Source organism: Meles meles, chromosome 13, assembly GCF_922984935.1.
Source record: "Meles meles chromosome 13, mMelMel3.1 paternal haplotype, whole genome shotgun sequence".
Classification (NCBI taxonomy): Eukaryota; Metazoa; Chordata; class Mammalia; order Carnivora; family Mustelidae; genus Meles; species Meles meles.
The window spans coordinates 61,814,626-61,831,406 of NC_060078.1; the positions used below are offsets into that span (position 1 = coordinate 61,814,626).

The window sequence follows — 16,781 nt, forward strand, 5'->3', positions numbered from 1 at the left end:
TTACCATCATATTTGAATATGAATCTTGGTTTCTAGACCGAATTCGTATTGTATATTTAAGAAAACAATGGAAATTCTTTGAAGAGATTCTCATTCAACGGGAAGATAGTCTCAAACTCAACAGAGTTTGATTTCTGCTTGTTTTTTAAGCTGGCTTTATCTGGGGACAAATTCTATTTTATCTTTTCTAGAACTTGGTGCCAGTAGGAGTTAAAATAATAAAATCCGTTCAATTAAATTAAATACCAAATGAGTCTTTTATGTACAAGGCCTTAGATCAGTTAACAACAATCAGTGGTCACTTTTCTGGGAAACGGTTGCTAAAATTATGATCGACCAGCAGTCACTGGCCTCATTTACTCCATTGTGTCCTAGGAAGAAAAACAGTCTTAGGACAAGAACTTGCAAAGACAATACCATTTTTTCCTAATCCTTATTATCTCCCCTCCCATTTTCTTATGATTAATTTGACCTTTTTTTTTTTCTCTTATTGAAAGTATTCTATACCAGACACTGTGCTAGCTAGCTTCTGAGGCTTTCAGTATGAAAGAGAACTCTTGCCTTCATGAATCTCACAGTATAGCAGAGGAGCGAGAATTAGAATACAGGATAATAAGTGAGCAGATGAAACTAGCGAACGCTCTGGGGAAACAAACAAGACAGCTGAACCCAGTGGCCTAGGCAAGGTCAGCAAGACATCTAGGATGAGAGGATGCTTGAATTGTATCTTGGAGGAAGAGAAATAGGAAAGGAGCCAAGGGAAGAAGGAGGTGTTCTTGGCAGAGGAAACCGTGAAACCACACATCTGGTTTGGAGAAAGGCAAACACTCTGCTCTGATGGGGAATGAGAAAAGGAGTAGGAGATGAGGCTAGAGGAAAAGCTGGGAGTCATGTCATCGAGGGTGCCGTGAGCCATCGTAAAGCATTTAAAGTGTCTTCAGTGTAACGGGCAACCACTGAAGATTTCAAGCAAGAAAATAATGTGTTCAGATCTGGTTTGTACAAGACATTAAAAGGTTGTTGCCTTCAGAAGACCCACAGTGAGGACCTGTGACTCAGGGAAGCTGGTGACGGGGTTGGAGATTATTGGAGGGGTTCAGTGGATAGTTAGAAGCAATCTTAAATTTAGAAGTCAGTCCAGTATTTGGCAACCAATTTCTTATAGCAGGGTGGAACTAGAGGAAAAGGAGGACTCTGAGACAACTCCCCCAGTTTTATTTTTGATAGAAATTGTGGTGTCATTAGTCAGTGAGAGGAATGGAAATGGAGGAACAGGTTGGTGAAGGTGACAGATTCCGTTTTGGACATGGTGGACTTGAGACGTCCGGAGGGCAAGTGAAGAGAATCAAGTAGGCAACTGGGCTATTTTTATGTCTCTATCTGCAGTTGAGGAAAGAAGATTAGACCGGGCATGGTGGTAGTATGTAGATTCAAGAGTTTTCGGTCTGTGGGTTAGGTCTCCTTTTGTGACCCTTACCTAATGACTACATGGTGGAAAGCAGCTTGACTATCAAAGCTTAGGGTTAAGTGCTTCTCACAAGCAGGGTCCTGAGAAGGGCTCTAGCAAATGTGTTTACACCATCATGTGTTTTTGTAAAACTTTGCAAAGTCCAGATAAGTTAATTGCAATTGGTCAGAATTGTTCTCTTGGTTCTTTGAATTACCCTCGCCCGCGCTCCCATCTGGCGATACTGGAGTGATCCCAGGCTTTTTTTTTTTTTTTTTTTTTTTTTTTTTGAGTCCAGCTGTGGGGAGGGTGAGCTGGGGAGCCATTTCGTTTGAGTTTGCAGTCTCTCTGATGTGTAAGTTACTGCTAGCCAACGCAGCGTGGGCATGACATGGAGAAATACTCCTGCCCATTGTGACACACACGTGGCGGACCAGCATTCGTTCTGTCAAGATGCAAATGTGTCCTAACACACCTGGCACTGGCATCATGGACAAAGAAAAGGGTCAAATGAATGAAGCCCACGACTGATGGGTAGGAAAATGTCCCACTACATCAGATGATGTCTTAGCCTGAACTTTGGCCCGATACAGAGGCTTGCGTACAGAGAAGTTGATCTGGAATGGGATCACCGGGGAGCAGGAGTTCAGGATAGAGTAAGTGAAAGGGGAAGGAGGGAAGAAGTACAAGGACGCAATAGTGCATTTGGCCGCAGCTGCAGGCAACAGGTTCTCCCTCCTGCCTCGGACATTTAGAGAAACCTTGGGAAAGGCTCCTGGAACTGTGCTCGATTGCGAAAGGAGGAAGTCTCCTCCCATGGGTGTTCGTTCCTCCCCATTCTGGATTTGCGCACAACCGCAGGTAGGCTGCGGGGCAAGTCCCACAGCGGAAGTGGCACATCAAGCTGTCCCATGAGTCGGGTGACAGCATGGTGTCTGAAAGCCAGTGGGGATCTGTGGAGCTGGCCGCCCAGGCAACGGACGGAGTAAGCAGTGGGGCCCAGAGGATGGTGAAGTCACACTGAAGGGGGATCTCATGTGGACAAAGGATTCTGTTCTCGTTCATTCCTTGTCCAACATTCACTCTTGTTTGGATTACACACAGTAATGGACCACCTACAGTTATAAATCTCTTTACCTTTTGGGTAAGAATTACACAAAATAGACTTTGTCAGAATTACTGTAGGACACGAACTTGTACTATTACTACAGATTCCAGGCAGCACGCTGTTACCTGATTCTCACCAGAATTTTCCTGTATAGACACAGTTTATGCACATGGGATCATACTGTGGCTAATATTCCAGGTTTTCTTTCCCTTAATGTATTTTGGATAACTTTTCATAATTATGTAGATCTACTTTGCTTTTTTAAATAGCTACATAGTAATTTCATTGTGTGATTGGACTGGAATTTATTTAATTGGGCTTCTACTGGTGAATATTTAGGTGGTGATGCTCATGGAAAAATCTTCTTATCTTCAACACAATTTTCAGCGATATGGGGGGAGAGCTAGATAATGGGGATGGTGAAAAGGAGAAATTGTGAAGGAATTTATAATAGAAAAAAAATGTTCTGAAGATTTATTTAGAGAGAGTGTGTTCCTAGGTATGGCGGGGGGGGGGGGGAGGACAGAGGGAGAGAGAATCTTGAGCAGACTCAATGCTGAGTGGGGAACTGGGTGTTGAACTTGATCTCACCACCCTGCGATCATGACCTGAGCCAAAGCCAAGAATCAGACTCTTAACCAACTGAACCACTTAGGCATCCCAGAAGGCATCCCAGAAAATGTTTGGTCAAATCACATCTTTTTTTTCTCCTCTATAATAACAGTGATGTGCAGGGGCACCTGGGTGGCTCAGTGGATTAAGCCTCTGCCTTCAGCTCAGGTCATGGTCTCAGGGTCCTGGGATCGAGCCCCGTGTTGGGCTTTCTGCTCTGCAGGCAGCCTGCTTCCCCCTCTTTCCTCCTGCCTCTCTGCCTGCTTATGATCTGTCTCTCTGGCAAATAAATAAAAAATCTAAAAACAAAACAAAAATAACACACAATGATGTGCTTGAGGTTCCCAGGGACAGGAAACAGAAGAGTAAGGTGCAAGGACTTCTTCTACGACAGGACAATAAGGAAAACTTCAGAGTATTTTTGCCTTCATTTTTTTCCCAAGTAGATTATTTGCACAAAATTTCCGTGCAGGATTAATACATTGGATAAGAAATTGAACTACATGACCTAGTTTCCCCTCAACTTTAGGACTCAGTGACTTTTGATAATCTTATATTAACTGTACAGTGTCATAACAGTCCCTCCTCCTCATTCCAACTTGAAATCCTCAGGAAGGACTTTACAAAAGGAGACGTGAGTGGGAAAGGCGATAGGTCTCTCTTGAACAAAATCAGCCCTCAGTTTCCCCTTTAAGCAGGCTTAAAAAGAATGGGTGCCTGCTCAGGCCTTTCCTTAAAATGCCTGCTTCTAAAGCAGGAAATGGTGTGGCTTGATTGATCTGCAGTGTTTTTTAACACTTTGTCTAGGCTGAGATAATTTTTGTTCACTCTGAACATCACAAGAGGATTGAGTTTTTAATGTATGACTTGGTGTCCCTACCAGTCTTGTCTACTTGTGTTACAGAAATCATCCAGGAAATTTAGTTGAGTTGCAATCAAGAGGGGGATTGGACTACAAAACAGAGTTCTAAATGATGATTGGTCCAGAAAAGTAAGATACAAGGAAGGGACAGAAGAGAAAATCATTAAATGAAAAACAGTGGCATTTGGCCTTAGCAGCAGAAATGCATTTCTCTTTTTGGAATCTCCTGCTGGGCTTGATGGACTGCTGTGAATCTGTTGGACTATTAATTACATTAGTGGTATGGTCAGTCTTCATCATCCAAAGGCTACAAGTCAGAAATAGACTCATTAGTTCTAAAATAAATACCAGAGTTCTATAGAAGAACTACCTGTCTCTTGGGAAAGATGAGAAGGTTCCCATCCTCTCCGCCTGAAAACCATCTTTTGTCTTAGCCATGTTTTCCATTGCTGATCATTTACTAGGAAAACATTCCAGTGAGTGTACAGTGAGTGTTACCACCAAAAAAGATGAAGTGGAGATGCCCGGCATGCCTCACTATTTATAATAAAAATATTTCCCCAAAAGATGGGAAAATCCCAAGTCTTTAAATACTCTGGGAGAGAGGAATAATGGAAAAAACTCTTCAGTTTCTCTTCTGTTGATTCACGAGAGTTTCTCACAAATCATTTGGATGGGCCATTAAGTCACAGAATGGCTGGAATCTTATATTAATTGCCTGACTTTGGGTTTCTGGCTAAAGCATCTGGCAGCAAAACTGAAGGCAAGCAAAAGAGAACCCCGAGTGGGTGGTGGTATGGGAATGCAAGCCCATCTATTGTTTTCAGCCTGGAATTCTAAGTTAGGTGGAAGGACCAGATGGTGGTCTTTAATGGAAGGGGTCCATTTGGACGGATTGAAAGAAAGGATTTGGCTTCTTTTAGATACAGCTACAGTTTAGTCCAGGTGAATTTTTTGTCGTTGTTGTTCCAAAAGGTTACTTGATTTGCTCTTTCTACCAGAAAGTTCATTAAGCATCTCGCTCTGGCTCAGCATCCACATCACTTTGTCTTTGTAGACAATCGTCCATTGTCTCGGGTTTGAGAAATGAAAACTTCATCTAATCCTAATTTTGTTTTGGTATCTGCTTTCTAAATCCCTTGGTGGTGTGGATCCTGAGTCTGTCCAACAAGCAGAACCAGCAGAAGACAGACAGACACACACAATATTCATTAAGGGATCTGTTAGAAGGAACAGGCATGTGTCATTGTGGAGGCTAAGGCAGTCCCGAGTCGGTAGGAAAGGGCACACGCCAGCATGGTTTGCAGCTGTTTTTGATGTGTGGAACTTCTAGTTCTCAGAAAGTCTGCGCTCTGCTTTTAACACCTTCTAGCTAATCAGGTCCGACCCACCCAGGATAATCACCCTCAGAGTTAACCCATTAGGGACTTTAATTGTATCTGTGAAATCCCTTCCCAGCAGCACCTAGGTTAGTTCCCTCCCCAAGTGGACATGTCAAAATTCCATCCCATCTAGAGAAACCGAGGAGGAACTCTCTGGAAAACGATACCGCTGTTGAGGCACCCCTACAGATTTTTATTAAATTCAGGCTTATTTCTTTACTAATCTTGAAAAATAGTCCTATCTGAGCACTCAGAGTTCATAACTGCCTACTGTGTGCCTCAGCCCAGGAAGGAGAAGCCTCCGGATAGTTAATCTCATCAGGATTAGACCCTCCCCACCCCCTGCTCTTATGTTCTCAAAAGTTGCGCATGTCAAACGAGTTTTTGTTGACTAAAAAATGTCTTCCTATTGATTACCATTTTGTGAGCTTTTTAACATTTGCCTGAACGTAAAAGCTAAAGCTTAAGTGTCACTGCCAGTAGAACATTAAGTCTTTATTTCACCAGAGAAACTATTAAAATGGCCTGTTTGGGGGAGGGGGAGGGGAAGTCCGTGAGATCTTGCCAGGATGGACGTGTTCTGTGTCGTGACTGAGGCAGCGTCCGTGGCCTGGTTGGGATACTGGGCTATAGTTTGGCAAGATGTTACCATCAAGGAAACTGGGTAAAAACACTCAGCATCTTTCTTCTCTTTCTTAACTACTGTGTATGAATATACAGTTATCTCAAAATGAAATCCTAATAGAACAACAATCCATTTTATAAAGCAAATAATCCTTTTGTAATGAGAATCATTTTCTAATCATTTAAAAAAAGTTTCCTTAAGGAGGTAGACACCTAGATATATTTGGTCCTCTGCCAGGAATAAAGCATATTCTCAATGTAGATTTGATGAGTGGTAGAGCATATGCCTGATGGGAAAATTGGAGGGGACACTTGAGGGTGTAGTGTTAAATATAAAAAAGTTTTTTCAAGAATCACGATTAAATGCTTAGATGGGATATTATTGGGCATATTGTAAACAGACAGTCTCTACAATGATGACGACTGAGAGAGATGTGGATATAACTTAAAAACTAATGGACAAAATCTGAGCCCAGCAGATACCTCTAAAAATGCAAGTGGTAGTTTCAGGACAGGTGAAATACCTTTTTTTTTTTTTTTTTTTTAAAGCACAGAGGGTTGTATAGATGGAAAATAAAAAATATGTCCAAAGGATTTAGATAAATTTGTGGCTTTACTCCATAAATATTTGCATGCCTGTGATTGGCCAGGCAGGTGTCTGTGGCTTTAATATACTTCAGGATTTTTCCTAACTTGTAAAGGTGGTCCTTCGAGGCAACCATACCTTCCCCCGGTCTCCACTGATCCGGCAGTCAAGTTCTGAGAACCCCATGGGTTGGATTTTCTAAGCCTGTGCTGTTTCTGATCTGACTGCGTGAGAGATTGGTACAGACAACGAAATCCAACCAGTCAGGGTAGTACTGTGGGGATATCTTCCAGACCTAATTCCTTTAAAAATGTCTTAAAAGATATTGGCAACCTAATTTTTTTCTCTCTGATATTGCGATTTTAGGGATACAGGATAAGAAACTACAGTTTTGAATGGGAAGGTGGCCCCAGGCTCCGTTCAGAGGTTAAGAAGCAGATGCGGGTAACACACAGGGAGGGAGGGCAGCTGTAGGTACATCACTGGAGCTGGGCCCTGGTGGATCTGGGTGGTGGGGGTGGGGGGTGCTCTGCACAGTGCCCAGGACCCTGCAGTCAGCTTCTGGGAAGGCATTTGCTTTGCTTCAGGTGGAGGTGGGGAGTCCTTTAGGGGGTGAGGGCCTCAGTGAGTGGCAGCCTCCTCACTCTGACTTTGAGTGACCATTGAGTCGCAGGCCGGTTCCCTGAAAGTGCTATCATCGGAGGTAGTAGATAACTTCAGAGTTCTATCCAGGAAGTGGTCCTGTTAGGAGATGTTATCTGTATCAAATAAAACCCTCCCCTCAGCGCCCTCCCAACTCAGATTTTAGGGAGCCATGATTTCATGGCCAACCCCAGTAAACCACACCCGCCTCCACCCCAGGCAGACATGACCTAACTGGGAGTGAGGCTGTGGGTGACTGCGATGACCCCGCATGTCTGGGCTGGAGGAGCTGTCCGGCCGGAGAGAGCTCGGGCAGCCGCTTGCTGGCCGGCCACAAGAATTTTTGGAAGTAGTAAAACTTTTTGGTAAAAGGGGGCTTTTGTCTCCCAGAATAGCAACAGTTATCATCACTTAAGCCCACTGATTTCTATATACAGCAAGTGCTTCTATATATATACTCATGTATTGTTTATATAGGACTATTTTAAGATCTGTGTCACATTTTTCTGGTGTATTTTATGGTGGGAAAATTCAATTGGAAAAAATGCATTTAGCTCTGGTGGGGGTGGTAAGGTAAAATAAGTACATAAACACACACACACACACACACACACGAATTTGTTGTTTCCAGTTTAGCTTTAAATGGTACAGAAATTGCTGGGCGATAGAGCTCCTGAAATGAAATTCTATTGAACTGCTGTTCTCATGTTACATGATACCTGTTACCATGTTAGTCAGTAGAAGACCTACAAGACATGTGTAAGAGTTCACCCGTGTTTTACTTAGAAAAGTTATGAGAAAATGGCTTTGTGTAATGTGGCTTATAATTCAGGGAACCTTTTTTTTTTTTTTTCGTAGCTGTTGAGTTGAGAGGGAAATGGATGGGGAAGGGACCTGTGTACAGTTAAGAGTAACGTGGGTGCAGAGACGCAGGCGCTCGGGCTGGGGGATGGCGGGAGCTGCGGGAGGGGTGTGTTGTGGAAGTGAGTGCAGGGGTTCGGGTACCGTGAGGACCAACCCCTTCTGAGAGATGCTCCTTCCTACCTGTTGGATGAGGTGGGGTGGGCCTCAGCCAGGCGCTGTGGGAGAAGGGGGTGACGCGAGGAGCTCAGTCCAGCAGAGAAGATGACAGCCTTACTAGGAGGCAGCCAGTGACCGTGCCTGATGAGAAATGTAGGGGACGCTGCGGCGTTGAGAAATGGAAAAGACCATTTCTACCTTTGGGGACCAGGAAGGGGGGCCTGGGAAAGGTGCCATTTGGAGAGGCGTTCTAGGTGGGGGCAGCAATGACAGGGACTGCCAGGATCGGGACTGCGAGGAGAGCTGGAGGAAAGCTGTCATGGTTACAACCGGAGGAAATCGGGCTACCTGCTGGCTTGTGAGCGTGTAGGAGGACTATGGAGACAGAGGTGGAAGGAAGGGGCCGTGGGGCCAGGTTCTGATGGCCTCTGAGCCCTACTCTACCAGGTTTTCTCCTTCGCTAAGCAGATGGGAAGTGAACACCGCAGAAGGGATGACACGAGTGTGTTGCAATCGAGTGAGCCTTAGGTTTCCAGGAACAGAGCAGAGACAGGTGTTCGGGGATGTGCTAGACTTGGTGGCATTGTGGGGGCTGGGAGGAGGGTAATATAAAGATGCATAAAGCCTAGGCCCCTGTCTTCAAGAAGGTGACGGTCTCATCGGGGAAGATGGAGGAATGAGTACAGGTAACAAGCTGTTGGGTGAAGGGCACAGGCACCAACCATGGCTTTCCATTTCAGGGACTTGAAGGTTTCTGTTGAGTTCCACCCCTGCCCAGTTGTCTCTTCTAGCCGTCTCTGGTCTCTTCATTTGTGCCTCACATGGTATGGTTTATACATTTTCAAGGACCTTGGTAGTTCTGTCCTCAGTTTGCCTCCAGTAAATTACAAAACCCAGCCCCGAACACAATAATGCAGGTGTGACTGAAGACAGGAGGAGCTTCGCTTCCCTTGTTCGGAGGTTGTATTCCCACTTAATCATCGTGAGCTCGCATGTCGCGGGATCACCGGGATTTCTGTTTTGGGAGGATCCTTTGTCAACAAACAGAAGGGGCTGGGGAAGGGAGGTCTTCCCAGGGAGGCCACAGGCGGGCCTCTACCTGCCTTGGAATCAGAAGTGAGTTTATCCTACTTAGGCACTTCTGTCCCCCTCTGTTCCCTATTCCCTGCTCTGGGCTCCCCTCTGGCCTCCTGCCTTATTCACTCCCTTTGGTGCGTTGTTCTGCCATGACCTTGCTAGTCCTCCTGGGCGGTGGTTCTGCAGGAATATGTACCTGTGAAGACTTACTGGTCTGCGCAGCTTAGATACTCTGTGTTCACGCTTCATGAAAAAGGAAGAGGAAAACGGTGAGAGGAGGAAGAGGAGAGGCAAAAGCAGTTTCAGAGTGCCACCTGGGTGACTGGAAATTTAATGGTATCATTTCTAGAAGTGGGTACTTGGAGAGGGAGGTGTTCCTTTGGAGAGGAAAGCCTAGTTCTGTCCTAGTGACATGGGTCTTTGTGGCGAAAGCCCCCGGCAGAAGCAGCTCGTCGTGTCTCCCGCTAGCAAGAAGGGTGGGAGTGGAAGTCCCAGGAACCCTGGGCACGGGCCGCAGCCTTCAATGCTTCGTGCTTGAGAGTCTTTTGTCCCCATAATCAGCTTTCATGACCTTTTAGGCTGCGTTTGATTTCCAGTCCTCTCTGCTTCTTGAAATCGTTTTGTTTTTGTTTTTTAATTTGGCTTTCAAAACCCCGTTGTCCTCGTTCTGCATACAAGCTGGCCTCTCTCAGCTGACCTGTCTACAACGGGACTGATGTCACCCTTTCAGACTCGGGCCTTCCACAGCCCTCTGCAGTAACGGCGACTCTCTCTTTCCCCTGGCTCCGGCGGAAACACCTTAGAGCTGGCCTTGACTCCTCTCGCCTCTGCCCTCCATTCAGGCCATCAGCCGGAGCTGCCGGCTCTATCTGACATGCTCAGAATCTAAGTACTTGTCACCTCCACTGCTAGCACCTGCTCCACGCCACCCTCCCCTCTCGCTTAGATTCCTGACATAACTTCTCTGGCTCTCCCTTCTCCCGGCCTCAGCCCTTCCCCACTGCCATCCTCCTCCTACCAGGCTGCCAAACCTCTTCTCACCTCTGCAGCCAGGGAGATCCTTTTAGAACCGTCCAGGTCATGTCACTCTTTGGCTCAGAACCTTCCAATGACCTCCTGTCTCAGAGCAGAAGCTCCCGCCTTTCTGCTGGTTATATGACCTGCACCTCCTCTCTACCGGCTTCCCTCTTGCTGGCTCTGCGCCCTCCACACCAGCCTCCCTGCCTTCTCCTCTGGCTTCTCCCTCCTCGGGGCCTCTGTTATTCCTCCCGCCTGTCACCCCCGCCCTGGTCCCTTACCTGCTTCATCTGGCTCCTCAGTGCCCCTCAGCTTTGCTCAGATGTCCCCTTCTTAGTGAGGCCCTCCCTGCCCATCCTGTGCTAAAGAATTCTGCCCCTGCTTTTTGTTCTCCATGGCTCCTGGTCCCCAGCTGGACATGCTTTTTTGTTGTCTCTCCCTCCTAGTGTGTCTCTCCCCCACGAGTTACACAGCCCTGTGTTTTATGGGTCACAGATTGTGCTCATACACTTCATCTCACTTGATCCGTTGTGTTCATATCTTGTAAAACAAGGCTCATTCTGATTAAAGCTATTATTGATTGATGTCTTGGCCAGTAATCAAAACTGATGTCCTTGGGGAGAACCTCAGTATGGCCCTTCAAATCTCCTCCGTTCCATTTTGGGAATTGTTACCACTGAGAATCTTTAAAATGAAGGCCTCCCCAAGCTTCCTGGGCCCCACCTTTGGTTAGCAAGGAGCTACCACACTGCATGGCGTGGGGGGAACAGACCATGTGCTCTCTGCTGGCCACGCCCCTGGAGTTGAACAACGTAGCAGTGACGATGATTGTACCATGTTTGGCCTTTCTCCCCATTGGGTCTTCCTGCTTGTGTTCTTCCTGCTGTTTGAGCGGCCTTTCTGGGCCCCACGGACTCTTTCTCATGCCTACTTTAATGGGTCTGTTGGACTACTCGCTGTCACCGTTAGCACGGCGGTGTCCGGTTGTTCCTGATTCCATCCTCCTTCATCGGCTCTCTTGGCTTGCTTTCTTGGCTCCATCAGCTAGTCTGTCTGCTGCGCCATCGCCCCTCCCTGACATCCAATTTGTAGAAGAGCAAGCGAGCTCATAGTTTCACTGGGTGCCCTTTGTCTGCCTCATCGCTGTCCTGCCTGATTATTTCCATCAACATATACAGCTGGTACCTGTCTTTTAAAATCTGAGCCTGGGATTGTAGCAAGGGTGAAAGATGCGGGGCTGCCACCCGGCCCCCGTGCTGGGCTGGATCAGCAATCCAGAGAGAACAGGCCAGTAACAGACTGGGAGGTGGTGGGAACAGGTAGCGGCAGGAAGTTGATGCCCGCCTTACTGTGTGCAGATGGTCACTGAGCTCGTCTCATCATGGAGACAGGTTCTTCCAAAGTCATCTGTGCAGGTGCCTTGCCCTGAGCACACAGCAGTTAAAGATTAACAGTCTAGGTTACTCCTTTCTAATAACTTGCTTACAGTTCTGGATTTGAGTTGAGATGCCTCCTAAAACCTTATAGTCTGAAAACAGGCCTGCTTGGGTTCTCTTCAGCCTGACTTGGTGATCCATTTTTTCCTCCATTTCTAGGACCAGAGCTGGAGGAAGAGAGGATAGGGGTTTAAATTTCAGGATGGTTGGAAGCCACTGGAACACCACAAGATCCCTTCCAGCTCGCCAGAAAGGGTTCTCTCCAGGTCCTAGTAGTGATAGCCGTGTATGCTTTCTTTGTTACACACATGGTTTATTGAGTTCATTTAATCTATCGATATTAAAAAGTTCTAGTGTTATTTAATGCCTGTAATTACATATTTTGCTGATGGCTGTATTTTCATCTCTTTAGAAGCTAAGTATCCATTAGTTCATAATCTTTTCTAGTTTTTGACTTCGGCTTTCATGAGTTTCCCCAAAGTTGCTTTTCTGCTGTTAATCCTGACTTAATTCTCCCCACACTCAGGTTAAAAAGTATGTTGTTTGAACTCAGTTATTTAAAATTTCTTCCATCGACAAGTTTACCTTTTCTTTTGAGTTTCTCCGTGGCTGAAATTGAAGACCGCATTCCTTGCGGCAAATGGTTAAATGGGGGGATACAGGCTCATGATCCGACAGGAGGAACATTTTTGTTTTGTTTTGTTGTATTGCTTACCTGGAAAAAGGTTCAGAAAACAGGACTTCTCACCAGGACTTGAAGCAAAGCTAAAAGAATGTGGCTCTGGGGCAGCTGCAGGAGTTTCAACACTGGAAGTAGGGGGATGAAAGCCTACAAGTGAGCTTGGAAGAAAACTTAGTGATTTCTCGGTCTACGAAACCTAACTCACGCGAATAGTTTCTCGTCGAGTATGGCCCTTTCCACTCAGATCTGTTGGTGCCTTCGAGCTGGTATTTCAAGTATGTCCATCTGCATTTAAACGAATGGCTCCAAGACAATCTGATTATGCGGTAGTTACTTTGGTGAGAATAGTGCCTCAGTGGAATGGAAACTTCATTTTGAGTCTAATATTAGACCTTGCTTTGGAAAATTCCTTTTAAATGATCACAAGCTGGGAATAGCAAAAGAATTTAACTTTCGACAGACAGCATTCACCAAGAATTTTTAACTGCTTATGTTTGGGTCCTTGGGAAAGCAGATGTGAGAAAGTGACCGGCCTGAATGGACCAGGGTAGCAGTGACGTGACCTGATGTGTGTTTATATCTATTGCTGATAAGTTTCCCTCCTGGTCTCATTTGCTCAAAATATTTTCATTCTTTGAGCATGAGCACGCTAAGGATGAAAATTGTTAGGATGCCTAATTGTCTAACAATCTAAGTTTCTAGGCTTCCTTGATGCCTGTAAAGGGGTCTGAAGCAGCGCAGAAAAGGACCCACAAACCTACAAAACCAGAGCCAGTTTCCGAGTAAGTGCTGGGAACTCGATCACATTCTGACCCCCCAGAGAATATTTTTAGTTTGTCTAGCTGGTTGTGTTTGAGTCAACTCACCTGATTTGAAGTTTTAGGTAAACTTTATTTAAGTAAGCCCCCCTACCATCCCCCGCTCCAAAGAATCCCCACCCTGTCATTAAAGTAGTACACATCTTAACAGAGCATGAAATTTCCAGATCATGTCTTCTTGGCTTAAGTAAAGGACCTGTTTTCGGATGCCTCACATGCCTTGGATTAGGAAAACCAATATTGGTATTTGAGAGATGCATTATTATCTTGAAAGATTTTTTTTTTCTGAAAGGGAAATGCATCTTTTAATCATGGTGTACTTTTAATATAGAGGGTTTTCTTGTCTCTGAATAAGCTGGTAGTAAGTTGATGGTGTCTTAGAACTGAGGAAGAATGTTAAAAAGAGAGTGAGAGTTCCCATTTCCTGATCGCTTAGGGACTCCCAGCCACTGTCCTTGCTGGTCCCAACACGATTTCTGATGCTCAGGGCAATTGTGTGTGGCAGCAGTTATTATGAGCCTGGTTTTAAGAGATGAGGAGACTGAGGCTGTAAGGAAAGTTCTGTAATTTGCTCGTGACCACACAGTTAGTAATGGTGAGGACGAGCCCATGCTGGGATTCCAATCCAGGACTGTTCAGTTTTAGGGCACCTGCTCCTCCCTTACCCTTCTGGCCATCTCCTCTGGCTGCTGTTCTTAAACTTTGTCTTCAGGGCTGCCTGGGTGATCTGTCTTTGACTCGGGTTATGATCCCAGGGTCCTGGGATCGAGCCCTGTATCGGGCTCCCTACTCAGCAGGAAGCCTGGTTGTCCCTCTCCCATTCTCCCTGCTTGCGTTCCCTCTCTCCTCCTGTCTCTGTCAAATAAATAAATAAAATCTTAAACAAAAACAAAAAAACAACTTTTCTTCAGATCTCTTTAAGCTCTTAAGAATTACTGAGGACTCTTGAACTTTGTGTGGGTTCTGTCTTTCGATATTCACTGTATTTGAAATTAAAGTGGAGTAATATAAAACACCTTAATTCATTTTTGGATAATTAATATTTGAAGGACAGTAATAGATACACTACATTAACATAAATAACACTTTTATTAAAAATAACTTTTCCAAAACAAAAATAACAGCCCATCTATCATCTTCTGCATTCAGTCTGTGCAGTATATGTTTCAGTTAAAATAGATGAAGAAAATCTGAGCTCCCACAGATATGTATTTCGAAAGGGACAGGGTATTTGAACAACCATTTTGGGGGATTGGGAATATCTTCCTTTGATACTCTACCAAAACTCCACAAGTGGTAGTTTTTTAAAGGTTAGTTGTCTGTGGAATCTGAAACTATTCCAGTGGACTTTGGGCACAGTGTTAAATTGAAATCCTTTGGGAGGGTATGTGCTATGATGAGTGCTGTGAAATGTGTAAACCTGGCAAGTCACAGACCTGTACCCCTGGGGATAAAGACACATTATATATGTTTATTAAAAAATTTAAAAATTAAAATAAAATATTTAGTGAAAAAAAAATCCTTTGGTCTGAAATCTTCCTTATAGAAAAATTCTGCATACTCTATGTCGGTACTCTCCCAGTCCGGGAAGGAGAGCTTCATTTCTACCCCTCCCCACTCCGTGAGGGTGGGTTGGACTTCATGACTGGCTTCCAAGGGATAGAATTGGAGAAAGAAGAAAAATGAGTAACTAGACAGCAGAGAAACTCGGAATGTCACGTGGCTGTCGAGAAAGCCCTGATGTGATGTAACTAGAAAACCCAGAACCCCAGTCTAATCACGAGAAAACATCAGACAAACCCAAATCAAAGGACATTCTACAGGATTCCTGACCAGTACTCCTTGATTGTCGAGGTCATAAAAAACAAGCAAAGACTAAGAAACTGTCAGATGCCAGAGGAGACAGGACACCTGAATGCAGTGTGGTACTCTGGACTGGATACTAGAACAGAAAGAGAGAGTTAAGGGAAAACTGGTGAAATTCCAAATAAGTCTGGAATTTACTGTATCAATTGTCAGTTTCTCAGTTTTACAAATATGTTGTGGTAATGCATGGTGTTAACAATGGAGGCAACTGAGAAAAGGCTCCACAGGCATTCTGTACTGTCTTTACGGCGTTCCCGTCAATCTAAAATTATTCCAAAATAAATAGTTTATTTTAAGAAATCCATTGGTCTAGGGGTACCTGGGTTACTCAGTGGGTTAAGCCTCTACCTTCAACTCAGGTCATGATCTCGGGGTCCTGGGATCGAGCCCCGCATCGGGCTCTCTGCTTGGCGGAGAGACTGCTTCCCCCCTCCCCTCTCTGCCTACCTGTGATCTCTCTGTCAAATAAATAAATAAAAATCTTAAAAAAAAAAAAAGAAAGAAAGAAATCCATTGGTATAACCAAGCTGCAGACTCTAACTGTAGAGAATAAACTGGTGGTGACCAGACAGGGGGTGAGCAGGAAGATGGGGGAAACAGGTGACCGGGATGAAGGAGGGCACTTGTGCCAATGAGCGCTGGGCGTTGCATGGAGTTGTTGAATCACTAAATCGTACACTTGACACTAATATCACCCAGTCTGTTAAGTAACTGGAATTTAAATAAAAGCATCTTTTAAAAAAATATAAAAATTGGGTATGCGAGGAAAGAATCTGTTGTCCTATCTTGTACTCTGAATAGATTGTTTACCTGTGCATGACTTGGTAGCACCATTCCCATGGCCATTTGGAAAATACTGGTTCACAGAGTCCTGTAGATCTTTGAAATGTTGACCCATTTCGTTATTCAGTATTTTAAAAATCCCACTTGTTACTTCATCAGGAAACTCCTTTGTCGAGAAGTTCTCAAGCCTGTGGTGGACACAAGTTTCCCAAAATTCCGATTTTCCCGTGAAAGCTCAAATTTTATCACTAGCAAATGCTGCTGTTGTTTTCCTTAACGTTGCAGGCTCATTTGTTCCGTTTTCAAGGAAATATTTGCCAGATATACAAGTCTAAACACCATCCATTGGGTACTTACCCTTCAGATAGAAGTGACGTCCAGGGAAAAACATGGCTAGTGCAGCCTGCCGTGCAAACAGTTGTGTAAGTGCCTTTCCTCAAGACAACGATTGTACCTCAGGATGCAACACAAGTGTTTTAGGGTGGGTCTCCTTTTGCCACATAGAGTGTTAAAGGACAAGTACTCAAGGTCAAGATTTAATGAAATTAATTTTTACATCTTCACCAGGGACATTCTGAAGAGAAATGGACTTTCCCCCATTGCCTGTGCACGTGTGGGGGCAGAGAACCTGGTCTGGCCCCACTGCCTCGCTTTGTGCTCGGGCAGCTTTGTTTGATGGGCTCAAACCCCAGCACAGTACAAAAGGCCGGGAACGTTCAGTGTTCCACTGGAAATCGTCTGACCTCACTGCCCTCCTAAGAGGGTCTTGGGCATCCTTAAGGGCCCACAGACCACGCTTGGAGAACCATTCTCCTAAAA

The 16,781-nt window shown here is 45.0% G+C and overlaps 1 protein-coding gene across 1 annotated transcript in view; it reads left to right on the forward strand.

Moving 5' to 3' along the window:
* The window catches only part of CNNM2 (cyclin and CBS domain divalent metal cation transport mediator 2), a 152,557-nt gene that overhangs the window by 100,279 nt on the left and 35,497 nt on the right, over positions 1–16,781 (forward strand). The gene's annotated exons all lie outside the window — the stretch shown is intronic.